The 27,517-nt window shown below is 37.0% G+C and overlaps 1 long non-coding RNA gene across 18 annotated transcripts in view; it reads right to left on the bottom strand.

Annotated features, from left to right (window-relative positions):
- The window catches only part of LOC120756252 (uncharacterized), a 505,318-nt gene that overhangs the window by 431,121 nt on the left and 46,680 nt on the right, over positions 1-27,517 (bottom strand). For 2 of the 18 annotated variants that reach the window (XR_005702103.2, XR_005702098.2), the window contains exon 3: positions 5,354-5,452. The exons of the other annotated variants lie outside the window; for them this stretch is intronic. This is a non-coding gene — a long non-coding RNA (uncharacterized LOC120756252). The remainder of the gene's footprint in view (positions 1-5,353; positions 5,453-27,517) is intronic. 18 annotated transcript variants of the gene reach the window in all.

The following is a 27,517-nucleotide window of genomic DNA, read 5'->3' on the forward strand; positions in this document are numbered from 1 at the left end:
TGCCAAAAAATTTCCAGCCATTAAGTATATGAGAAGGAACTGTCAAAAAAAAACAAGCTCAAACCAAAAATCCCAAGGGTAGGGGCATGTGCCAGGCTGGGAGTATTAGAAAATACAATGAGCTACGGAGCACTTTTTAAAGCAAAATTCTTCCATGTGAACCTTGAGGACGATATATCTGTGTATGTGTATGCCCAAACAGACATACAAACTGCTGTTAGGGCAACCTGCCCCTATCTGCTCTGGTGCAACTCTTTCTGAGAACATCACTGAGGTCATGTCATAGAATGAAATCACACTAGCAAAAATAAATGACTCAGGTTCAGATGATTTTGGAAAGTATGGGAGAAATAGGCGAATTACAATGTAAAGACAGAAGTCAGTTTTTACATGAAAAATCAGATGATGGGTTTAGATGATGCATGAGTACTACCCAGTCACTATGTAACTTTCGAAAGGCGGCAGCATTAAAAGCTGAAGGAGAAGATATTTGCAGAGATAGTCACTGATACTAAATGAAGAGAGGAGAAATACAAAAATACAGGAAATACAAAAACAATATGAGACAAGCCTTAGAAAACATTTCCACCAAGCTGATGACAAAATTAGCTCGGTTATATTACAGTTAGGCTTTAGCATCAAAGGGGCAATATAAGGTAAACCCAAATTTTTTAAGACATTTTTCTAGTCTACAACAAATTAACAAAATCACAGATATGGATTTCATCTAAAATAACCCATATTAGATAGATGAATAACGAAACCCCTTGTTCTAATAACATACAATATCTTACCACAAATGTTGCAAACAGTGTAGTTTATCATGAAAAGTGGGACTCAAGAAAAGCTGAATGGAACAACCAGGTTGTCTATAAGGTAACTGTGACTAAACAAATAGCTGGCAGCATTCATTCTGATTAGACATGAATTACAATTATGTCAGGAACTACATATAAATGAAGCTGATTGTAATACACCAGGAAGTACACTGTAACTATTTACTATGAATCCACATACATTAAAACCTTTGCTGACTCTTGTTTTGCTCCCAGCATGCAGTGTATATTAACCTGCCCAATTTCACATAGTAACCAATTGTGACTATTACAATCCATATAATTTATCAGATTAAAAAAAAAAAAAAAAGAAAAAAAAAAAGAAGAAATCCAAGCAACACCTTTCCATATGGCCAATTAGTAAAGTCATAAAATGCAGCAAATATATGATGCTGTATTGAACATCTGTGCTGGTTATCCTATGGGAATTTTTAATAAAGGACCAAACAGCATATTGATGTTAATTCTATGTTACCGGGACTTTAAATAAAAAACTAAAATAAATAGCATCCATTAAACTGATCATACTGTTGTAACTCAAATTGTGTTTATTATGCTAATGGAACATGAAATTAAGAAAAAGACCTTTATGCCAGTGGAATTAATTAATGAGCTTTATGAAGGCATTGGGATGTAATTTATTTCTAGATAAGTAAGTCTAATTTGCAGTTCCATGGGTCTCTGCAATGCTGATTGTAATAGTTATTCCTGCAGATGTGCTGCTCACAGCATGTCTTTCCATTAGAACTGAACACCTCATTATATAAACTGTACCTAATTAAACATAATACAGTGGTGACTTGTTAAACTGGCCTTTTTAAGTCAGCAGCTGCCTAAGCTAATAATACCATATACAAGATTTATATAATCTACCATATAATACTGATATTAAAATATACTGCCCAAGGGATTGACAACTAATTTACCAGTATGTAACAGGTATACTTCAGATTCTGCAATGGAGATTAAAGACTACTAGTCTATAAAAATCAAATGAATTAAAGTCTATTTGGAGTTCTAAATAACTAAAAAAGTTTCTTAATAACTTTTTTCTTCTAACAGTTTATTTTAAAAAAACATAATCAGAAAATAACACTTTTCCTGTGCTCTTTCTCCATATTTGATGGGCCATTTTTCTTATGTGGTCTGAATTATAACATTTGAACACAACTAGGTATGTGCATACTGCCTTTGTTTCAGGCAAAACAAAAGGAGAAACTGCAAGACAGATACAGCTATTTCTTGAATTTTGCATGTTTGATTCTTTGACTATTTTGTACAAGTCCTTTCCACCAAATTGTAGATCTCATACTCAAAATATGACAATCAGACTCCATGAAGTCTATTTTGGTCAGAAAACAAGGAAACTGGAAACTGCATTGAAAACAGATTGAGTTTCTCATGCGGTAACATACATCTGAAAGCTACAAAATAATATATTGGATAAACATGTCTAATCATGAAAACTTTCCATTCTGTATACTACCTGTAGTTTAAGACTTATTTTCTGTTTCTCTCTTCTTCAGAAGCTGAATCCACTGTCACCTTATGTTCTAATGTAGAGTAGCGTTGCTTTTGTTGTTCCTATTTTGCCAGTCTCTGGAGGAAGTTGATATATTTGGCTCAGTGGAATGTATCAGTGGAACTACACAGCTACACCTTTTCCTTACAGAAGCTGATTCTTCTTTCCTTTTTTCTTAAGTATGCAAAACTAGCTCATTTTCCACTCTTACTCTACTCCATAGCTAAACCACCTGAAGACATGTGAGCAGTCCTGCATATCGCTGCCATCTCTCTCTCTGAATGAAGAAAATGAGGCTCAAATTCTAAACATCTTTTGACGTATGCCACATCAAACAATGTCTTTGAAAATATGCATTAATTTAGTCATAGCCTTGAGTCTGTCCATGTCCAATATCAAGAACCAAGTACAAAGTTGAGAAATGTCAATGCGTTTTTTCAGTACGGACTTTTAACGTTTCTGACAATATTCACTTTCATGGACAACTTTCAACCTCTTCTCGAACAGAGAAGTTAGAAAAAAACCAAAAAACCATGGTCATACTACTTGAAGCCCGTCACTTTATTTGGATTCTCTTCAAGTTTTGGAGGAAAATATTCAGAATTAGATCAGATTTGCTCTGAGTCACTTTCTCTGTCTTACTGAACACTTAACAAAAGACAGTGTCCTTAAACAAACGAGTGTTTTACTTTTGTTTTCAGTAAGCTGTGACAATCGAACCACAATCCTCTTTTAAAGACTGCTGCTCTGACGGCAAACTCTGTCACTCTCATATGCCTCAATATCTGCAGCGTCATACTTTACTTTTAAGGTTTCATGGTAAAGACAGTCTAACAGTCATTCCCCTCTTCTTGCCACTATACCTAAATCATTCTAGACTGTAGCGTGAAATATATGAATCACTGCAAATTAAGGTGAAATTACAGTTTGTTCTAAAGCTACAGATTCAGAGAAGAAAGATCTGTTCTGCCCTGAAGGATGTGCATCAAGTAACAAAACTATGTGCAATTTGACTTTATTGGTAGAACATGAAGAACAGACTCCTAGACTGAAACAGCTTGTGCACAACCAGCTTACCCTACTAAAAGAAAGAGGATTCTTGTGGTAGAGCTGACAGCATGCTCGGAAGAAACTCAGCATTCCAGGATAAAGAATAAAATAGAGAACTTACAGTTAGAAGCAAAGCCTGTATGAGAAATAATTCCATTGTTTCCCATAATCACTCTGTTTAAAATCTGTCATTACCAAGGCTGCATTTTAATTTCCTGGAAGTTACCATTTGCTTCATGTTTTCAAGAGAGTCTTTCAACTACTTAATTCTTGTACTTAATTCTTGCTTGGGATTTTTATTGCAAAATCTTTTATTATAAATAATCACTGTACTAAACCAACTTTCTTTATTTTAACAGATACTGTTTCAATTCCAAACCAGAGTCTAATTTTTTCCTAAAAGTCCCATTTAAATTGCTTCACTATCTCTCAGTAATCAAATATGAAATGTAACAGAACAGCAACATAATTTGCTGAGGGTAAAATTTAGCAGAATCAATCAACAATAAGAAGAAAATAGGAGCTCGTGAGCACCATGGGTCCATTATAATTATTATTTTTAATTAAAGTATTCCAGATACACATTAATTTTCTTTGCTCACTACTTTTATTGTTTGACTTGCCTTCAAATGGGAACTGTGAGCACTTTGAAAAATGGGTTGAAAGACTCTCTTGTTTCAGAAAGAGTGAAGAAACCTTTCTGAAAAAGTGACTCTCAACTGGTCTGATCTCCAGGTGCCTAGGAATATTGGCTTGAGAGTTACACTGCCTATTTAACTTCTGACTTTTACAGTTAAGCAGTTACTCTGAAAGCATAAAAAAGATCTCAGACTGTCACTTATAGCTGGTTTTCAGCCTCCTTGGGAGATGCAGAAGGGCAAACAATTGGGATCAACCGAAGTCTCTCAGAAATATTCCTTCCTAGAGGGAGCTAAAATATGCAATAATATGGTCAGCAGGGAAAAAGTTATTCCATAATAAAGACCCGAGAAAAAGACAGTTATTTTAGCCTATTACTGCCACCATAAAGTCAAAAGAAGCTGTTGGATGAAAGAAAATGTTATGAAATTATTCATTTTTCCTCTCAAACCAAATGCAGAAGCTTATTGTCCACTGCATTGCCAAAGACTTGATTCACAGATACTCTAAAATTTTACTCCTTTTTTCTGAAATTCTTCAAAACATAAAAAAAAAGACCTTAAAAACATTTTAACATGCCATTGACTGAAAAATCAGTATTACATGGTGAATTGGGACAATTGCAGGGAACATAAACAGCATCTTCTTCCAAATAACTACAACAAAGCAAAACCTCCTAATCCACACTCAAAACAATTGAAAAAGAGGAGAAGAGTGACAATCACTAATGCCCTGTACTATCACTTCTCCAACAAGACAATAATTTCTGGAAACTCTGAAAAATTATTTGGAAGACAAAGAGAATGCATATACATCTTATTTTGAATTCTTTTTGCTGCCAGAACTCGGATACCGTAACACTGAGAGGTCACGCACACACTTTGACAGAACAGAACTGACAGGTTTGTTAATTGCCGACAAAGTTACAGCACTAATATCTTTTCAATTATAACAATATTTTCATGATTTCAGAGGTCAGTATCCATTCCCCACATGCATACCATAAAGAACACTAATGAAATGCTGTGAGTAGAATTCAGACAGTTGTTTCTGCTCCCATCAAGGACAGAAATCTCTACTGACTTCAGTGGAGACAGAATCAGGCCCTTCATGTGCATATTAAGTAAAGCAGATACTTCTGTCTCAATCTTCTCTGAATACATGCTTTTGATGCCACAAAGGAGATAAGACGATCTGATAAAAGTAATAGATGAAAGTATATTATTATCTATATGATCTCCATTATAAGATATAAAATACTCTGTAGTGTCTGTGTGTATTACCATAAGCTACAGTGAAAGCTGACCTGTTTTCCAAAGGACAGATTTTTAAGTATGATGCTGAAGCAATTTTTGATGACACACTTTTCCACAACATTTCTCATGCCACTGAAGATTAGATATGTCTGCAAAACACAATAAAAATACAGAACCAGAATTTTATCTTATCCCTTGGCCACTAGCGATGAAATACATGCTCCAATATTGGTTTCTATAGAAGTATGAATCAGTAAGACTTCCTAGGAATTTTTTTAAAAGACAGACATTGTTATTATTTCCATGTCACTAAGAACAAGAATTACTATTTTTTAATTGCATGTTCTCTTTCCTCCCTCTCAGAAGGCTCCAACACAGAATCCCACTACAATACACTTTAAAAGCACTGGCATTCTGAGTTAGATGTCTTCAGCTTTGGAAGCAGATTCTCATAGCACCAGGGTGAAAAACAGTAAAAAATCCACAGCTGGAAGCACAGCTTCCCCAGTGATGGAATACCCCCATTTGGTAGGTCACAAATCCCCAGGGAGAGACAAAAAGGTGGGGCTTGCACACTCACCGGCCTTTGTGGAGAAGAGACGTGAGCTATTCTAATTCAGATGGTGCCTAAGGAAACTCACAGGCTAAGCCAGTACAATCAGGTGACATTGTTTTCAAGACCCAGAACACCAGTGAATGACAACTTAATACATTAGGAGGTGCACTGGAGTAGTACTACAAGACCTTAGCTAGGCATGTGCGATGTGCTCTGGAGACTTTAAACTCCATAAGGAAGGGCTTATATAAGGTGGGAAAGAAAGGAATGTTATTGACTCTACAAACAGGGAATCAAGTCAGAAAGGATTTTGGCAGAAAGCTACCGAATGATCAGCATGTGAACGACTCCCAGGCACAGTGGATCCCAAAATAACACTACTGCTTGCCAAACACCTCCTAGTCTCCGGCCTGCATCAATTACTGGAATACACACACCATAATATTCAACAGTGTTCAAAATCATACCTGCTGAAACTGAGGCCATCACAAATTCAACACAGGTAGTGGCATAAGGTAAAGGAAAAAACCTGCAAAGATGCTTTTGATTCCTCCTCTCTGCATAATGAGCCAGATCCTCAGCTAATGCCTTTTTCCATTCATACCTATTGAGCTCTAACATTCTGTACGACTGGTATGTTTAACAGCAGGGTAAGAATAAACCTGTAGACAGACCCAGCCTTAGTATTTTCCAGACCCACACAAGCTCATAATGTGGTGAAAGGTCACAGAGTTGCTCATATTTCTACCCTTTGCCCAACAATACCACAACTTCAGCCACCCATGAAGTGAAAATTTGCCCCAGACATCAAGCTGTCAAGCTTAATGATTGAGTCTTTGTACAAAAGAAAAAAGGTCAGTTAAATCTAAAAGTACACACACAAATTCTGACCTCTGGTGAGAAAAAAGAATGTGTATTTGCGCCACTTTTAGCTTTTATTGGTTTCCCACCAAATCTCTTAATACTTCTGACTTATTCCAAATTTTCTACTTTTGAATAACTACATTTGCAACTCTGCTAATTTTGCTGCTCTGGGAACACAGCAAAATCTGGCTGCCAAAACTGTGGCCCTTTTGTGTTCAAAACTGCATCACTTATGTATTTAAAAATACATGTGATATTTATAAAGCCTACTCAAAACATTACTAAATTGTCCCATTTTCATATTTTCAGGACAATTTATATGTTTTCCATATGGGCAAGTACTGACAATATGATACAAGCTTAATGGAACAAACTGCGTTTTTTTCTTTATTGTCTTGGCATCAAAAATCTGAACTTGCATAAAAATAACTCTCTCCTCTGTCTTAAAGGGATGACTTTTCATTAATGCAATTTTAAGGGCAATTGTCTCTCTCATTTTACTTAAAAATGTATCAGAAATTTTCACTGCTTACCTTACCACTGTATCACCACTGTATTAGGGAACATTACGAATCTATTGTAAAAAGCAGCTGACCACTGCAGAGTGCAGAATTATTCAGATGAGTTTTCTATAACTTAGTGTGAGCTCCACAATAGACTCAGGTTTGAAAGGGGAGGGAAAGATGCCTCACTCTTTTTATCCACAGGCAGACAGATATTTTCACATCACTCCTCCTCTTCGGTTTTCTCCCTCCAGCTTTCCAAAAGCAGTAAGAGCCAGAGCCTGCAAGCATTAGGAGGAGCCTGTGTGCTAAAAGTCTAAGGTTGAAAAAGCTGACAGGAAATTATTTTCTTAAAAGTTCTCCAAGACTCCAATATGGCACTGAAAATAACTAATATTCCTATACTCCAATAGCACAGGTACTTCAGCCATCTCCATCCAGTCTCTGCTGCCTCCCTCTCCCTACCTCACCACAAAGCTGTCCTAGCCTTCTACTTTTCTTCTCTTCCAATTACTGCAGTGCTAACGTAGAGAAAGCTTTCCCTGACCTGAAGCTCCTCAGTAGGCAGTCAGACGAGCTAACCTTCTTTTCACTTAATCCAGCTCCTACACACACTTCACAACATGACAGACACGTCATGAGCCATCCACCAGGCCACTGACAGCAGTTTCTAGGGCACATGAGACACAGCTGATGGAGGAGATTGTTGGAGGAAGTCAGGAAGACAGGAAGCCATAGGTAGTATCACAGATGCCCTGCTGAAAACTGACAGCTTAATGGGTATGATACTGCTGGTTATATTACATCTCTCAAGTCCAGGCCTTGAATAATTACCGCTTACTACTGAGAAGCTAAAGTGGAAAGTAGATTTTGCCGGAGTTAATAACAACGGCTAATGCTATAGAAGTGGTGGGTAACAGGCACCACCTCAGCCACAGTCTAAAACATTTTACTTGCTAAGAACTGAATGTTGATGAAAGTTGCTATGCTGATGGAACAAAACCAAGTTAATTCATTCACCCACAAATAAAGCAGCTGGTATCATACACAAACCTTCTCCTAGGCAGCCTCTCTGGGATAGGCATTGGACAATCTGTTTAAGAAGCAGGCTTAAAAGATAGCTGACTCAGTCTCAGAGAGTTTCCTGTTAACTAACTAGACATACTCATCCACCAACTGGTGCCTCTTCCTTCAAGGAGAATGCAGCACTTCCACCAACTGTTTTCTTTCGAGGTGACTCACCTTGGTGACACTACTGTCCCTAGACACGCATATACTTCCATTTGTAATGCTCATGCCTGATGGGAGAAAATCTGCTGCACTGGAACACCGGAACAGTTCATGGATTGTCACTTCCTTTTTTCATCAAGGCATATTTTTTATCACTTGTGTGGGAAATGCACTTCAGGAGTTTTACTGCCTTCTGTACACATCCTCCCAAGTTCACAGCAAACTGACACTTTGTAATGGTTTGGGCTGAAGTAAATTTTCTTCATGGTAGCTTGTATGGAGCTGTGTTTTGGATTTGTCCTAAAAACAGCATTATTAATAATGCTGTATAATAATAATTAATCAATGAAGGGATGGTTTAGTTATTGCTGAGTAGGGCTTACACAGCACTGAAGCCTTTTCAGCTTCTCACCCCACCCTACCAGTGAGTAAACCTGAGGTGCACAAGAAGCTGGGATGGGACACAGCCAGGACAATGGACCCCAACTGATTGCACAGATACTCCACACCACATGGCATAATGATCAACATGGAAATCTGGGGGAAGAAGAAGGAAGCAAGACACATTTGGAGTTACGGTTTTGTGTCTTCCCAAGTAACCATTTTGCCTGATGGAGACTTCCTTCCCCAAAAATGGCTGAATACCTGGCTGTCCATGGGAATTGGTGAACAAATTCCTTGTTTTGCTTTGCTTGTATGCACAACTTTTGCTTTGCTTATTAAACTGCCATTATCTCAACCCATGAGTTTTTTGACTATTACTTTTCTGATTTTCTCCCTTGTTCTGCTGGTGGGGGAGTGGGCAAACAGCTGTGTGGGTGTGAGGCTTAGTTCCCAGGTGGGTTAAACCATGACAAACCCACACGAACAGGAGTGCAGCTTCTGCAGAAGTCTCCATTGTTGACATACTCCAACTCCTTCTGTCCTGTTTATTCTGACTCATGTCTTTTTCACCCATTGTCTTAGTTTTCCTTATTTTGTTACATTTCCTTTAAAAGAGCTTGTGGCTGCAATCTAAGAAAGGTCAAGCAATAATTTCTTTTCCTTTAGCAGATATTTTAAGGGTAGCTCTCTCAACAGCATTTATAAGATGAGCATTAACAGCAAACAAAACAAGCTTCTGAGGAACAGAATCTCACAATGAGTTCTTTTGGTTTACTTCTGGGTTGATTTCACGTTAGGCACAGTACACCTATATAGTTTGATTAGGATAAATCCTCTGCTTGCTTATGATCTCATCCCTTGCAAAACTACCACACCAGTAGTGTTGAATAGGCTATAAATCACTCAGATGTTCACAGTCAGTGTTGAATTTCTCTCACCAATTAAACAGGGGTTTGGAAAATCTCTGGATCCAAAAGTTCACATGATGAAAATTTTGGCACAGAGGTGAATATTCTCTATTAAGATGCACTACACAGAGAAGTGAGCAATATTCTGCAGTGGTTCATTTTCCACCTAAGCAGAGTCTTGATTAAATTAAAGTCTGTTCCTCTTACATGCCAATAGCTTGTACTTCAGCCAACTGATTGCTCAGTTACAGAGAGAAAGTTTGTAGACAGGAAACTGAGTTTATTCTGTGCAATATAACAGAGCTACCAAAACTGGGTAAATTTCCAGGAAGCTGTACAATGGAATGCAATAACCACCTACAGCCTTAAGTCTTAACAAAAATGCTTATTTCAAACAGCAGGTTGTCATCAGTCAGTGGATGATTGTTCCTTTTCATGTAGCATCAAAACTTACCAAGTTTCATTTGGAGTTTTCACTTTGGTTCTGCATTGTTAAAGTGACTTAATAGTCACAGTTAATAAACAAACAATAAATTTTAGAACTGTACTGCAGTAAGATGGTACACAGTAAAGACCGTTGACACTCCCCTAAAGAATTTTGTTCCTGGATAGATAAAATTTCCTAAGGAATTTTCTTCCTGGATAAATTAACAGGATTTTTTCTTTCTAAGAAAATTAAAAAGTAGAAGAAATCTGTTCTGGGAAAATGAAAATAGATATTTTTGCTGTTTATCCAGGCTGAATTAATAGTGCTAGTACTCTCAGGGTAATCTGACCTATTCCAGTGAATGCAATTCTTTGCTTTTCAACAAACCATTTGAAAATTAGTTTTTCCACTTTATTAATCATATATTTAGTCTATTTCACTTACATCACAAGCTTCAAAGGTTCTTTTTCTTCTAGCCCATCTCTGCATTTCACCCTTAAAACTTGCTTTGCAGTTAAAACATCCATGCCAAAAGTTACTGTGCCATTTGTACATTTTATAAAATAGAACCACAGCACACACATTAAAAAAACACTAAAAATACACATATTTTCAGGAATTATTATTATAGGTGGTGGTAACATTGCTTTAGTACTTACCAGAAATTCTAAAGTATTTTCAAGTGGACTGAAGGGCTTGACAAGTCCTGGCAATGCAAAATAGGCCAGAAGACAATGCCAGGTTTAAAAAATTCCTACAGAAAGATTCCAAGAGTCAAAGTCACGTTTACTGCCTGATTTGGAATTTTAAAGCATTCCTTTCTGACTCTACATTCTTTCAGCAGATGTATTGGAGGTGTACAAACACTGAAAGTGTAGACTCCTTTTTACATAAATTTGATTTTTCTACCTTAATTATTGTTGATATTGTACATCATTTAGATGTGATTACGTTATATTTAAGTATTCCTAAATGAACTCACATTAATCTAGTTACCTAAATTAGAGTTGAAAAATTATTTTAATGTGACATCCTGTTAATTTGTTCCTTTGGTACTTCAGCTTTGCATCCCCGGGGCAATACAACCATATCCCATCTAATGCAAGAATTTCAAAGCCCCAGTGCAGTACACAAACTTAGGGTCACAGGAATTGCCAAACATGATCAGAACCACATCTTATGTGCTGCAGGGAAGATACTCCAGGGAAAGGTGTAAGAAGTCACCAGTAAGCAATAACAAAATAAAACTTGCAAAGCAGTCATCCAACACAAACAATCGAAACAGTGATTTTAAGCACAGCTACCATAAGAACAGAGATTAAAAAAAAAAAAAAAAACAAAACAAAAAAGAAGTAATCACTTTAAAGAGCACAGGGATGTTTCTAATATGTAAATTTCCATTCCAGTGACACCTGATACAACTGTGATATTCCAGCATGACCTACAACTAAAATTATTTGTCAGGACACAGCTATGGACAAGAGAGAAAAATGTGCATTTATTCTATAGTGTGCTGTTTAAAAAGTGTTTCCAATTGGCCCACAAACTCTTATTCAGGGGAAATGCTTTTGCTTATGCTTGCTGAAATCAGTAGTAAAACTAATTGTACTGTCTTTGGTTTAGAAGGGCAGAATGGAAAGCAAAATTCAGCCACTGTGAACCTAAGGACACCTATACAGCTTGTGAACCACAACAACAGAATTACAGTAGTCCAAAGGTCTGTATACAGACAGAGCCCTGGTAGTATCACAGCTACAGAAGCCCCACTTCTCTTACTCCATCTGGAAAATATTATTTCACTGGGGCTGAAAGGCCTGATTTTTGTTAACATTCTAGTCAAGACTTCAATCCACACAAAAACTGAGAAGAGAGACCCTGGATCCCCTTCAGTGAAAACTTTCTTAACAGCCCTTTTCCACATCTTCCAAGAAAAGGCCCTGCAAAAAGGAAGCTACTTATTGAAGAAGGTTTGAAATGAGCTTCCACAAAAAGCACAGATCTTTTGCAATAAAACCTGCATCCAGTTTTACAGGAAAGGGGAAGGTCTCCTTGAAGCACATAAAATCAAGTCTTCTAGCAGTGATAAGGCTAACTCCATATAATGGAACTTTTTTTAAAATTTTTTTTCTTGACATAGTAAAAGATTTTCAATTTTGAGATTTTTTCAGGAAACTATATTTGGAATGCCACATGGCAGACCAGAAACTCCAAATCTTTTTAGCTCTACACCTTTTTTGTATAGTTTACAGTACAGTCTAATTACATAATCACTTACTTGTCAATATCAAGCTTTTTCTCCCACAGAGACAAATTATAACATTATATAATATTTTTCACTGCCACAACAGTCCAGCATGTCTTTACCAACAAACTTTTCTGTGATTAATTCCTCATCTTTCCTCAGAATTTATTTTTTTTTAATTTTAGTCAGCAGCCATATACTAAAGACTTTTTTCAAGCAGCAGCAATGCTGCCTTAAGTTCAATTTTGAGATGAGATTTTACTTTGAAGCTAACTTAGCTGCAGGTACAGGTATCCTACAAATGCAAGTCATATCTCATAATGTTCTTAAGCTTGTTGATAAATCTGACAAATATGCAACAACAGAGTTCAACCCATGACCAACAAAAACAGTGAATAAACAGCTGGAAAGAAATTTCTAGAATGTTTTCTCACGTTTTGGAAAATTAAAAATACATCCAGAATACTGCTTTGCTCTGTCCTTGACAGTTAATTAAATATCTACCCATATCATCTGCCAGGCTTGAAATTTGGATAATACTACCTGTAATGTAGAATAAACCTGCAAAGCAGCTGTGACTTACAGAATTATTCACTAGAAATTACTCAGATGTTGGTGGATCAGCATATCCATGCTTTGCCTCTGACCATGAGAACAGAATAGAGACCTGTGGTTAGAGACTGCAGTAGTAGATAATAGATTTTCTAGATTTTCTGGCATATATAAATTGCTCAACAGCACAAAATGCAGAATTATCTGAAGTGATGCAATAATTATACTTCAGAAATAGTAGCTGACAATGTAGTCAAGAGTGGCTTCTTAGAGGGATTTTCTAAGTGTGACATTTCTTACCTTTTGACTACTTAACCTTACTCTTGCCTCATGCATTTACCATCAGGATTGTTGAAGGAAACAGGGAAAAAAAAGACTAGAAAAGAGAAGCACTGAAAACAATACTGCCTATTAAGAAATTATTAAAGAAAGTTGTAAAATCTTGATCATAAGAAATGTATTATTTTGAAATCTCCAGAAAATAAACTCAGAATATAAAATAATAGCCCTGCCAGGAGTGGGGCGTTGTTTTCACTGTAGGTGTGTAAATACTAACAATCCAGAGCTCTTCCATATCAGTAAAGGATAATTTAAGGAAGGTGATTTTTCCCTCCCCTTTCATCTTTCGTGTAGAAACAAATTATTTCCTTTTAAAGTATCTTGCCTCACCCTTCTCTGAGAAGTTGGGAACTTGAGCTTCCAGCAGGCTAGATAATCTGCTAGTAACTATACTCCCCAGCATAGCTAAAATTGACACAAATGTCTCTTGTAAAAACATTCACTTTTCAGTTTTAAAATGCTTATTAATACATGCACAGTATTTCCGTAGATCAGACACAGAATATACTCAGTAGTTGAAATTGGTTTTACAGCTCTTTTCCACTCCAAGAAACTTACTGCTCTGGATGAATTTTGCTTATGGAGCCATGCCATTTCTGCCTGATAGAGATTCAAAAAATCCAAATCTCCTGGGAGAATGCACCAGGCAACAGAAAGGACATCCTCACCAAGATCAGATTCAGTTGTGAAAGGGGGAAAGTAATTTTAAGGTTTTTTTTAAAAAGTTGTTTTGACATATGGTCTGCCTTTGTACATAAGACAAATAACTTTGAGAAACTGTTTCACTGTACCACATATAGGGCCCTGTAGGGCTTTTTCAGATGAAAGGAAAAGATGGCAGTATGATCTGCACAGGTGTCCACAGGAGTCTAATCAGAGAACGCTAGGACTGCAGAAGGCAGGCACCAAACCAGAGAACCATTACTGCAAATGATGACAAATAGATGGAAACAGCTTGGTTTAATGGTCAGACCTTAAAGTGAACTTGGAAGATCTATATGCAATAAAAGCTTTAATGCTTTTGTACTGAAGAAATTGATAAGAGGATCAGTGATATACACGGGAATATGGAGTACCACAGTGCTGTTATAGTATAGGTGTTTCTAACAGGAACACCATCTTAATGACTTCTTTGTAGATGTTTTATAATGTAATCATCTGTTGGAACTCACGTGTGTGCAACGCCTACAGCATCATCCCTAAACCCAGGTTCAATCAGACATGTAGACTGCAAAGACTGATGGAGCTTTGACATCTCTCACCTCTGCAAGGCCTTCTGTGACTCTGAGCACCTTAATGCTTTTATAAATCTGGTCTATGTCCACGGGAACAGAGGGACTGATTTCTACATGGAACAACACAGCTATGTATGAACTGCAACTGCAATCTCTTGTAAAAACATTTATTTCATCTCTTTCTAAATAACTGCAGTTCTGAAATATAGAATCATTAAGGTTGGAAAAGACCTCTAAGATCATTGTGTCCAAATGCTAACCCAGAACCACCACATTCACCCATAAACTATATCCCCAAAACATATGGGAATTTAAGACTAACAAACCTTTCTTCATCATTGCAAGAGAAAGTTGGTTCCCATTTCCAAATGGCTATTTACTGAAAAACACATTCAGAAAACCAAAGCAAATCTTTGGAACCTGGGTATACTTAAAGCAGTAAAACTTAATCTCCCAGATGTGTAAAAATAAACGTGTTGTGTTAATAAATATTTTCAATTGTGTGCTGTGCAAAGGGTCTGTTAGCAGGCCCTTGACCCTTTACACCAAGAAAATGTAACAGGAAACTCCAGGAAAACAGAAACATACCAGTGCTGGACACACAGTGGGAGGTGCTCACAAGTCCAGTGCAGATTGCAAAAGGTGTCTAGCAGAAATTCTTCAGTTTGTTACTTCTTATTTAAAAAGCAATACATACCTTTGCTTTATATTTCCCAGTGCCTGGGAACCACAGAATTCACATGCAGGTAAATCAGAAGACTGAATGTTCCTCAGCTGGCCAAACTTACCCACTCTCTTCACTGAGAGAAAAGCATGGAATTTGACTTCTCCTGAATTTGTCATTAAATCTCAGTAAAAAATCCTTTCATACCTGAGACATCACTGGATAGAATGTCTGCATAATAGTTCTAAAATGCTAGTACTATGGGTGGATATTCTATTCATTTAAACATAAATATGAATATATATGAGATAGAGCTTGGTTCAAAGATCCCCTATCTAATTATATTTTTATAAGCTTCATCATACACAGTAAAATAGTGGGGTTTTTCCACTGAGGAGAGAGGTGAAAGAATCTAAGTTTCATAAATTACCAATGGCATGAGATGGCCAGCTTAAGACATCCTAAAGATGTTTGATCACCTTTGAAAACCTAGAACAGGGACTCAAATTACTCTCCACTCTTGAAAAAATGGCTTGCTCTCTGAAATAGCAAAAATACAGAGCATATGAGGGTCATATCACAAGAATAACACAGAGGAAAACAATGAAGATACTAAGGTGTCTAAGCATGGTAGAACTGTAGCACAGAAGGAAAAGGGCATATTGCTATTGAAAAGCATTGCCTTGTTTGGCCTATGTGATTCAACAGGGACAGGCACAAGCTACCTTGACTCCTTCTAATGAAAGAAGGTTGCACAATCCACCATGGACCCAGAATGCAAGAGCTGTCTTTGGGAATTTCAGAGCACAAAAAACCTTGTTACCGCTCCTCTCTAAGTAGCTTCTTGCAATGAAGTTAAAATGTGGCTTTTTATACAAGCCATGTTACAAGATAATTTCTCCGAAAGAATAAATTCATGAAAAATACTCTTAAAAAAATGCCTGATCTATGTTTTCAGCCCACATAGATATTAAACCTAGTTTCCTAGACCCTGAAAAGCTAATTATGCATTCAATTAGAGTTTCTTAATAAAGATTAAAACTCTGAAGTCTATTACAGGCCCATATTTAATTCAACTGCCATTTTATCCATGCCATGAAAGTGTGAGTGGTAACAATGAATATAAATTATAATACATGCCATAGAGTGAATGCTATTTGTCCAAGTACGTTACTATAAAGAATTAAATTTTGCTATCGGATCCATAATCTAGTTAAAATTGGTATTCTTTATTTGGTCTTTCAATGTAGTCCAATTTCCTACTTTGAAAAACAAATTCTAGGGAATAAAGAAAAGAGATTAATTTATCATTAAGACTCTGCTTAATTGAAGTCAATTCCGAACAAACTTGAATTCAATTTCTACTCATTAAATTGAATGTGCTCTGCGTTTCTCTCTGCATTGCTTTGAGCAAGCAGCTGAGAACAAGGGACTAACATCAAAATTATTAAATTGAGGAGATTTTATTTGGTCTTCACATGCCAGAGCTGCTTTGATGAGGAGCTGTTTTGGCACTGAAAGGAAACGAGAGCAGCTGGAGGAAAAATCAAATGAAACTAAGCCTCGGAAAATTGAAGAAAACGCAAGCTTAATAATATTTAATAATTAAATTTCCACAAACAATAGCGGCAAATGAAGTAATCTGCAAAGTCTGTGAACTCATTTGCATAATTGATGCCGGTCCCCTGTAAATGAATAATGAAGATAATAAAAGATGTTTCTAAAAATGGGCACAATAACAGCAAATTTCATCAAGCCGCGCGCTCTGATTAATCTGCTCTTGCAAATCAGCAGCGAGGGGGGACGCGTGATTACCCGCGCGGCGGCCGGCAGCAGGCGGCAGCGCGGGCCCGGCCTGCACCTGGCCCTGGCCCCGGCCCCGGCCCTGGCCCCACCCTGCCCCGCCGGCTCCGCGCCCGCCTCACACTCGGGGGCAGCCCAGCGACCCCCGTGGGCCGCCTCCGGCGTGCGGCCGCCCGCAGCCCGGCGCATCCGAGCCCGAGGGCCCCCGGGGGCCCCGGGGACCCCGCGCCGCTGCGGGACAGCTCCGGGGACAGCGGCGGGGCCAGGGATGCCTCCCGGCCGCGGAACGAAGGCGAGCGCCTGTGCGCCCCTTGGCCGCCGGGAGACCGAGGCCGCGCCGCCCGTGCCGGGAACCGCTCGCTCTGCCCGCGCCTGGGCCGGTGCAAAGCTCTGCCCCTCAGGCTGCCCTGAGCAAACCGCCGAGTCCCGCTCAGCGACCTTTCCGCATGGCCAAGGCTTCTCCTAGAAAACGCAGTTCCCAGCCGCCCAGGTGATGGGACGAGGGTCCCCTGTGTCACTGCCTGGTAGGGCCCTTCAAGACTGGCCAAGGACTGCTTCGGGCCACTGAGCACCCGCAGTTTCAGCTCAGTCCTACCAACACTTCTTTATTCACGAGAATGAGCCTTGCCGTGTATGTGACCATCCAGCCTTTACACTGATGGAGCCCACCATGACACAACGCATCGCCCGACACTTCACACATCAGTCTCTGCTCTACACACATGAAGAGTAAGTGCCACAAGGACTAACTGTTGGCCAGGTTGCCGTCTGGCTCAAGTGTTGGTAGCCATAAAATATTACTTTCAAAAATACTATTCCATTTACCCTGATTTAGCTACTCTCACAAGGGTCCAACACCACAGATTTCACTGGCATTAATTACTGCTTTTCACAAGACAGGAATTTTTCACAGATTGGAGGGAAAAAAAAAAAAAAAAAAAAAAAAAAAAAAAAAAAAAAAAAAAAAAAAGAGAGATTTGAGGAAACAGCTATGCTGCTTCATGAAGCTGATGCATAGGCTGGCAGTAGACACTTTGCACTGGAAACAGGAAAGTACTCCAAAAAGCATTCCCTTTTTAGAATACACTCTAGTCTTTTAAAGCATTTAGATATAATAATTAAGGAAGAAATTACTTCATTGGGATTTCACATAGGACTATTTATAGGATCAAGCCCCAAACTGTAGATAATCTGTAGATACAATTTACTATTCAGTTGCCTGAAACAAGTGATCTGTCAGACCACTAAACAATTTCATTGAATGAGAACTTTTCACTGTATGTAATATTTAAATGCTTTATAGCCTAAGTACAAGATACTCTCTATTTTAATTGCACAACTTCTTTAACTCAAATTATTAATCAATCTACCTTAACAACTAGAATTTGTTTGAAGTAAAGGGCATGTATTTCATTACAGAATAGAAACTTCAATACTAGACGCTCCAGGGAGAAGTCTTTTGTATCAGTCTAGTGAAAAACAAAAATGGTTTGTTTTTAACATCATCAGTCATTCTTGGGCAAAAATCATATCCCAAAGATCAGTGGTGATTCTGAAAGGGAACTTGTTGAGAATCCTTTACACAAGCAGTCATAAGAGTTGATACTTGAAACTGCATTTCTCTGTGGCTGGCACATCTCCATTCTTTCCACCACAGCCCAGCCCAGATATTAGTCAAAAAAATATTCCAAGTTAGCATATTCCCATCAATGATCAATATTTTCTGAAAAAATTTAGACTCAAATAGCTCTACTATGCATTTAGGTTGCAATGTGCAATTAAATGGAAATTAATTGCATTTTCACAATAAAATATCTAGGCAATATAGTAATTCCACTGAACAATTCTGCTTTGCACAGAATCCAGACATATAGGTATACTACTTGTCATAATCATAGGAAGATGGGAGAACCAAAATCAAAAGGAAAGTATCATGGTTTGATTCAACAATCATAGGGAGGACTTAATGTAATTCTTAACAGCTAAATATTTAGACTTAGGTATCAGACTATCACTTGACATGTAAAGACTCAGACTGAAATGTAATTTTTGGGGTTTGAGATCAGTTTTGAAGTAAAGTTTAGGTAATTTTTAACTTAAACAATTGTCATAAAAATTGTTTGATCGCTTGAAAAATTTTCTTATCTTTAAATGGCAAAATTTTGATATTTATAATATATATTTCCTATCAACTAAATCAGAGTACTACATGTTGATGATTCAAATATCATGTACTCCAGAATTTCTGTAGCAGTCACAGCTCAAGTATTTGCATGTATTTCATCATATTGACAGTAGTTAGTATACTTACTACAGGGTTTGTTTTGTTGGGTTTTTTAAACAAATATTTCCAATTCTTTTAACTAATACATTTTCCAAATTTTTAAAACCCCAGCACTTAGTGTATTTTTCAAAAACAAGTGACATCAGGAAAGCTCGATTCTATATGAACCTTAAAGCCGGAAGAGCATGAGTGGAAGCTTCTGAAAAAAAGGCAGATAGCCATTCCAATTTCTATTTCAAAAAATGGTTGAATGAAACAGTGAATTAAAGGCAAGATTCTCTCCATTCAGTCTTTCCCCAGTGCCAGACAGACCTCTCCTTCAGCCAAGGCCTAAAGGTGGGATGCAATGTGTGACAGATTCACAATTACTTCTGTAGCCTCAGTATCACGATTCATTATTTTGTGTAAAATGTTCAAGAGTACAAGTGAGTGTCAAAGTGCTTGAAAATGCAGCGATGTGCCTTGTAATTTAGAAAGTTTGAAAACTGTGTCAACGGACTTTGACAATATCCCTTACAATAAGAAGAAATGGAGAAGTTCAGTAAGGTAGTTGTCACAGATTTTAACAATCAAAAAGCAGCTGTTTGATTTAAGTAATACTTGCAGTTCTCAGATTATAATATACATTGATATAAATCTGATTTTATTTTGAAGAATCATCTTTTATTTCCTCCCTTTTTTGAGCACTATCATTGCTACTCTGTTAGAAGTCATTATCAAAACATTTTTATCTGACAGTAGGACTGGGAATAATTAGATTTAGTCCAGTCCAGTCCCATCTAATGACTCTGGTGCATTGACTTAAGACCTGACCTTTGTTGACTAATTAAAAGGATTCTCTATCAGATGCAAGTGTTATGATTGTTTTTGATGCCCTACAGCACTTTTGATGAGAAAAAAGATTCTAGTTTGCTATTCTCTGAATGTTTTAGTTCAGGTATTTTCCATCTTTGAAGAGGAAATGTGTCGTTCATTCTTTGCCTTTTCATCCAAATTATTGTTTAAAAATGTTACTAAGTTCTCACCTCAATGAAACACTAATTCAGAGATACTGAGATTGTGCAATTGTGCGCTATCTGTATCAACTTATGATTTGAAAAAGCAGGAACAGTTTTTATTAACAGGGTTGGAGGTTTTTTCCTTCCTTTCTCCATTTCCTCTTCTTTCCTATTCTTAGAATGCCTATGAATCCCACGTTCTGCTCCACCAAACATTCCAGTATTGCATCTACATAGATTCTACCCAGACAGCATCCTAAAATACAGATCTTCAGCATATCCCTGTTTTTGTCCCCCAGTGTTCCAAAGAAAGACTGACAGAATTTAGCAACTCTTGCAGGAAATTGTTCCATTTAAAGTTTCACTTGGTCTCAGCTGACATTTTTCAGGCAGAAGCAAAATTACAATGCTCTTAGTACAGATTGGATGAGCTCTCATAGCAATGGGAGGAAAGGATTAAAGCTTATTCTTCCTTCACCCCTGATTTCTACTGTTTCTAAGTGGAGTCTGTGGGTTTTATCTGTGGGGACTCTAAGTAAATCTGGCCAATGTCTTCACAGTCAATCTGGGAAGCTGTGTTACACTTTTTGTACTGCCTTTATCATTCAGCTGCCATGTTTCCCTCTATAGTCACAGTTAACCTGTCAATGTACTTGCTATGAAACGGTTTCTGTGACCATTCCAACTGGGAGGTTTTTTATTGCATCTTGAAGTTGTGTATGATGTTCTTCCATGCTGACTGGCCCTAAAGACTGTAAACTTCAGCTAAGTGCTCTGTCATATTTCAGAAAAAACGAAAAATTCAAAATTGGCCAGCTGACACGACTTCTATCATACTTTTGGGTTGGATTTCTTCCGATGGGAGATTTCTCTTCAAAACTTACACCATTACATTGTCTAAGTTGAGGTTTTTGGCAGTTTTCATATTTTAAATGTTCCTTTTATTTCCTAGTCTGTAGCTGTTCCTAGATTAGTAATGGAGAAGAGACAGATAAAAAGGTGTCACATTCTGACCTGGCTTAAAGATTGATGAAAGTATCACTGGAGACTATATTTCTTCTACCAATTTTCCTAACTAGGGCTCACACTGTCAGATATTTAGTCATAACTGGTGACATTTGGTTATGCAACTTGTTTTTTTCTTTTAGTAAAGGAGATTTATTGTCGCACTATACTAACTTCCGTGTAAAAACAAGGAGCAATGGACAATCACAATAATCTTATTAGAAAGTTCATGTCGAAGGATTATTTTGCCAGAATGTTAAATTATTTATTTGCACAAACAGCATTATATAGAATGAAGAAAATCCAAGGGGGAAATTTTCTCCCAAAAAAGTATTGTCACTAAAAAACGTTCTGGAACAATTTTCTGTGGCTTGTTCAGCATCATCAAACCATTAATTCTAGGTGATACTTTCAATGACAATCCCTTAGAGGAACAATATTAGGCATTCACTTGTATGATCTTCACCTTGTATGAAGAGAATGAATAAAAAATGAAGTTCTTCACTGTGAACTATTCCCGGCTAGCTATTTTCATTTTAAAAAATGTTTATTTTACTTTGACAGTCTGAAGGTTAAATTAACTCTGAGTTTCCTGTGAAGCTAGTGGGAAGACTCAGAGCACACTGCCACCTCTTAAGATGGTAAAGGAAGCAATAAAATATAGCCAAAATGTTAATACTCTAACACTGTTAAATGTCTAAGTCATAGACTCATCAAAAACTTTCGGACCAGTGATGATTTGTTCTCTCTAGAGCATACAATATCTTGATTACTGATACAGAGCCATGGGAAATAAAAAGGAATTAGGATACTGCTTCAAAATAAACATTCCCAGGGATGCATTTTGAATGTCATGCAATGTTTCCTATGCATTCCACAACATATGTCTATGTAACTCCAGTAGAAATAGTTCCTGAGCCAGATACAGAAAGGATTTAGGTTCTTGTACAAATTCAAGGATTTGATCCCAATTTACTGCCATTGCCTAAACAAGAGAGAATATTTTGACCACCCTGACTACAAAAAAAGCATAGAAGTGTATTGCCACGCATATGCCTTTGTCCTTCCTAATAAAACACTGTAAGCAGAATTTGGGACATACTCTGCATCACAAATTTTGTAACTGCCTTCTATCATTAGTGAATCTTAACTAAATTCATATGGATGGAGAGTTTTCTAAACAGAGGGGATTTTTTTGAAAAGCTGAAATTCCCAGTCTTTTAGCTGAGGTTAGCAGAATCTATGTGGAGAACAGCACACGTCATTGCAGTCATGTCACAAAATACACACACTGCACTGGGCAGCTACACTGGGAGTCATACCTTTTTCTAGAATAAACTTGTAAAGCAGACCAGTAGTGGAGATATTTGCTACCAGCTCATAGAGAAATGAGTTCAGAGCCTTTTGAAATACCTGTTCTGTGCTGTAGCTGATAAACCACAGCCTATTTATTATAGGATTTATGCCTCATTGTTCAAAATGTACTTGCCTATTATGGAGGGCTGCTACATGGCTAACTGAATGAAAATCTTAAATACACAGAGTCCTACCAGCTCTTTGTAGAATAGCTTTTTAAACTATATCTGCAGTTGGATATTCAGACTGACTAGTTGTCTTAATTTATGCAAATATAGCCTATAGCTAAAAGCTTTGTATATTTGTTTCCCTATGGTATTAGTATTCAAAAAACAGGACATTCTTTCAAGGGCATTTTATAAACACAGAACTAGAATTTATATAGCAAATTAAAGCTCATACAAAATGTGTGCACTGAGCTACAGATTAACATATTTAATTTCACTATTACCTGCAAGCCTATTTTTTTCATGCACTGCTCTAATTAGCCATATAAAATCAAGTCAATATATTGTAAGCAATTATTTTAGTGGGAGTAGAAAGAGGATCTAAATTAAATATATGGTAAGAGATAATATCTTATGGAAATTAATATACTCATTTGTGTCAAGAAAAATGTGTTCTAGCTAAATTTTATAAGATAGTTTGGAGTTCAAACATATGACTCATGTAGAAGTTGTAGTTTTAGAGCTCCTAAGACGTTAGACTGTGGATCTGCTTTTAAGTTCCTTATTAATGTGCCAGTGCTCATTCTTTGATATCTACAGATTGTCAGTAACTACTGCCATTTCATATTGTGAAATTTCTCCTATTATGAATATTCACTCCCCCTACAGTCAAATGTGTAAACTGTTAGTAACTCTGTATGTTAAAAGAAGATTTTTTTCCATCATTTAAATGGATAAATGATACCTTGCTCTTCATGGGTTTTTTACTATTTATTTTTATTTTACTATTTACTTGAGAGAATTAAATGATGGTGAAAATCAAAAAGCAACCTTCCTTTCATTGAAATCAAAAAGTATTCCTATAAAGACTAATTTTTTTCTTTACCATTTTACCCTCAAAAAGTATGAAAGCTAAATATAAAAAGTCTTTTTAAGGACTAAGAAAACAAAAAGTGATCCATGTGATAATGAACTTCAGCTATTTTCTCCTAATACAGTTTCCAATTGTGATGGTATTCAGACAGCACAAACCATTTTCTAGCAGTAAGAGCATTTAGCTGATCAAGTTGCTGCAATTCAGAATTTTACACTCAATTTCAATTGTGGAGTCTGCAATATATGCCACAGTTAAGTTCTGTTTAAAAGACAGATAACAGACTCAGTTCCTCTTACTTCTTGCTCACGATCTCAGAATATCCAGCAAAATCCAGTGTGAACTACATGGAAGTCTGATGACTGCATAACTATCGTTTGGCCTTAAAGCAACTCTTCCCCATTTCTTGGCACAGAAGTTGCTGTCTGACATAGCTGCCTTATACCTCTACTCTGCCCTGGGAGATAACATAGGATCTTATTGCTTGGAAGGGCCTTCCTAAAAAAAGCAAGCAGAAAATAAAATCTTTCAGAAAAGGTACAAAAAATAGGATTATGTTTTTGCCTTTTTGCCTCCAGCATCAAACAAGACTAATGCACAAGAAACTTCCTGGATCTAGAACTGTGAAGAAAAGTTTCCCCACCTCATGAAAATTCAAAGCTTCCAGATGCTTTACTGTTTGCTGTCTGAATAAATCAGTGTACACTACAAAAATACAGTGCGCACAGGCATGTTCTACTTCTTCCCTTAGCATTCTCTCACATTCCAGCTGAGCATCCTGGTCACTTGAAGTCTGAGGTAAGTTGTTCTCAAACTTCCCACTGTAGCCTTTTTATCTTTTATGAACAAATAATCTTCATTTGAAGAACCTGTACCTGGACAGAACATCAACTACTGACCAGCCTTAACCAGCTGTATTATATATATATAAAAATAACTACATATATATACACATACATTCTCCTGTGAAACAGCTGGGTTTGGACAAATCATCATCTCAAGTAAAACTCATTCTGTCGTACAAGTCTAAAATAGTTTCCTCAACTACAGGAGGAATAATTCTCAATCTTCTATAATAAAGTGTACAAGTAAAAGAAGCATGTACAAAATATTTTATTTAAAACTTTCCTTAACACTGTAGGACAAATAGGCAATATGGCCTCAACCCAATCTGTAAAAATATGTGGAAGAACTTCAAATGTGACAGCTAAACTTGCACTCAACATAAAGTGCAGTAGGAGTGACAGAAAAACTGACAGACAAATTAAAGAGCTACCTCTGTTTTAGCAATTTTTTTGTGACAGCATTTTAAAAGTTTGCTGGGCAATTACTCTAAAATGTCAGTGTACTGCTGAGCAGGTAGTACATTGAGTACATAAAAGAACTTGTCAATAGCTATTTCAATAGGCACTTTCAAACTCACAGGAGCTTTAGTATACATCATTACATCATTAAAATATTAATTTATATCAGCTTTTACGGATGTAAAATTGTTGCTGCGCCTATTTTGCTAATTAACTCTGACATTTATCCTTCTGCATAAATGTTACATACTTCAGAGATGGTTCATTCCTACATAGTTACTAGTTTGTGGATTGAATCAACCTGCAAGTAATGCAAGAACCAAAAGACTAAGTACCCAAATACAGTGAACATTTGGGTCAATGATGCACTTTTGCATTTAATGTTTCTTTCTCAATTTCTTCAGCTATCTAAGTTCACCCTTTGGGGGGCTGTAAAGAAATTATTTCCATGTAGCGTTTTAAAGGCGTATGCATTTTATTGTAGCAGAAATTATGTCAAGTATGAGTTGTGATTTTTTTTCAAAACAAAATGGTTTACCTACAAAGCAAATACAAATGTGGCCATGTAACAGAAAATACTCAAGTAATACTACTGAAGAAATATTTTGCATTTGCTTTATATTACATACCTTCTGTGGGCTTTTTTTTTTGTACATATTTGCTCAATATTAATAATGGACCACTTTAGCAGTTTAAAGATTCTCTGCATATTTCAGTAAAAATGGAATAGGTTTTATTTTCCTCACGCATATCAGAGGTTTTCCAATCACTTTAAAGAAGTACCATCCTAATCTTCCCAGACAAAGTGACTAGTTACATTTTTCATCACATTACTCTGGCTGATGAGGTGTTAGAATAAGATGATCCAAACTTAGTTTATATCACAATTATTCAAGTGATTCTAATGCCTTTAGCAAAAAATATTAATCCTGGATAAACTCTGCTGATGGAGCGTCAAGGCACAGATAAATAGTTTTTCACTTCCATGGTACAAGTTTGAATCTATTCTACTTTAGTATTGTCCAGAAATTATCAGGTGTAAGCTGACCTAAGTTCCCTGTAGGAAACCAGTACTAAAACAGATGGAGCTATACAATAATACAGTATTTTGTTATATACTGAAAGGACTTATGAGCCATCCGGGAGTCTGTTCTATCTCATCAACACTTTAAATGTTAGTGTGTAAATGCGGGGAAAAAGGTAAATGCTATCCAAGAGGACTCCCTACCAACCACCTCAAATATCCCACACTGTGCTCTTTCCCCAGTCCTTCATAGGGATTTGTACTTGGTGTCATCTCACAGCTCAGGTTTGCATGCTTGACTTTGCATTCTGCTGCTACAGAGCAGAGCCAGTGTGACAGCCTACCACCGGTGACATGAATATTCAGAAATTCTTAAACATTTCTGGTTTAAAAAAGCAATATATTGGGATAGCACTGATAGAGGTAAAGCCAGTTCAATGTTTTCTGAAATTAAAGTGCTTTTTTAAGCAACATAATGCAAACCAGTCCCTGTAATTAAAGATAGGCTATAGCTGCAGCAAGTATGTGTCTCCCAATAGCACATGCTAAAAGACACACTCAGATCATTTTCTTCATTCAGACAGACAACATGTGGGGAAGATGTTTCCAGTGAAGTCATCCCCAGTCCTGTAGGTGAAGTGAACACTGGAACTCTGGTGCATTGGCTGCAATGTGCTTAAAGTCCTGTAACTGTCAATCTTAATCTCTGCCCTCTACCTGTTTAAAGACATTGCACTGCTGAAGAGTAGTTCACAAGCTCTCATGCACTATTCACAAAATGTATGAAATTTTGTACCTTAAGATTCTCTTTCACCTCAAAACCCAGTTTTATTCAGATACTGCAATATCTAGATTCATGCCAGTTAAGTGCAGCACTACCACAAAACAATGCAACACTTTGAAGCCCAGGTCTCCATTAGATCCTGCAAATCAACACACAGAAGCTGTGGTATTATGTAAAAATAGTAACCTTAGTCTTAAAATAGTTATTAAAAACCGACTTCCAAATTCTAGAAGTTTGAGCCACATAATGTCTTTAGGTTTTGACCAGCAGTTATATGCACAGTTCAAACACACTTCTACACATCTGGTCAATAGCTGTACCCTATTCAAGTATTGAAAGTCATCCTCATTGATTTTGCAAGAAAATGACCAAAACTCACAGTACAGCAAAGAAATGCCATGCTATACAGTACTTTTTAAAATTATAGAATGGTTACAAAATAATTCACAGTGATGCATATCACTACACATAAAATGTGTATTTTGAAGATTTGTACCATCCCTTCAATCACACTCATAGGAAGCAAAATAATGCAAAAGCAACAGTACAGAATTTAGATAATATTGACATCAAACTATGTATCAGCTACTCCATGTGTTATGAAGTAAACTTAAATCTACATCACTAAGGAAATTCAGCAGTAAAAAAACAGTTTTCCTCTGATAAGTGTGGCAAAACTTGCAATATATATTTCTCTCACTGAATTAACTT

This window comes from Hirundo rustica, chromosome 9, assembly GCF_015227805.2.
Source record: "Hirundo rustica isolate bHirRus1 chromosome 9, bHirRus1.pri.v3, whole genome shotgun sequence".
NCBI lineage: Eukaryota > Metazoa > Chordata > Aves > Passeriformes > Hirundinidae > Hirundo > Hirundo rustica.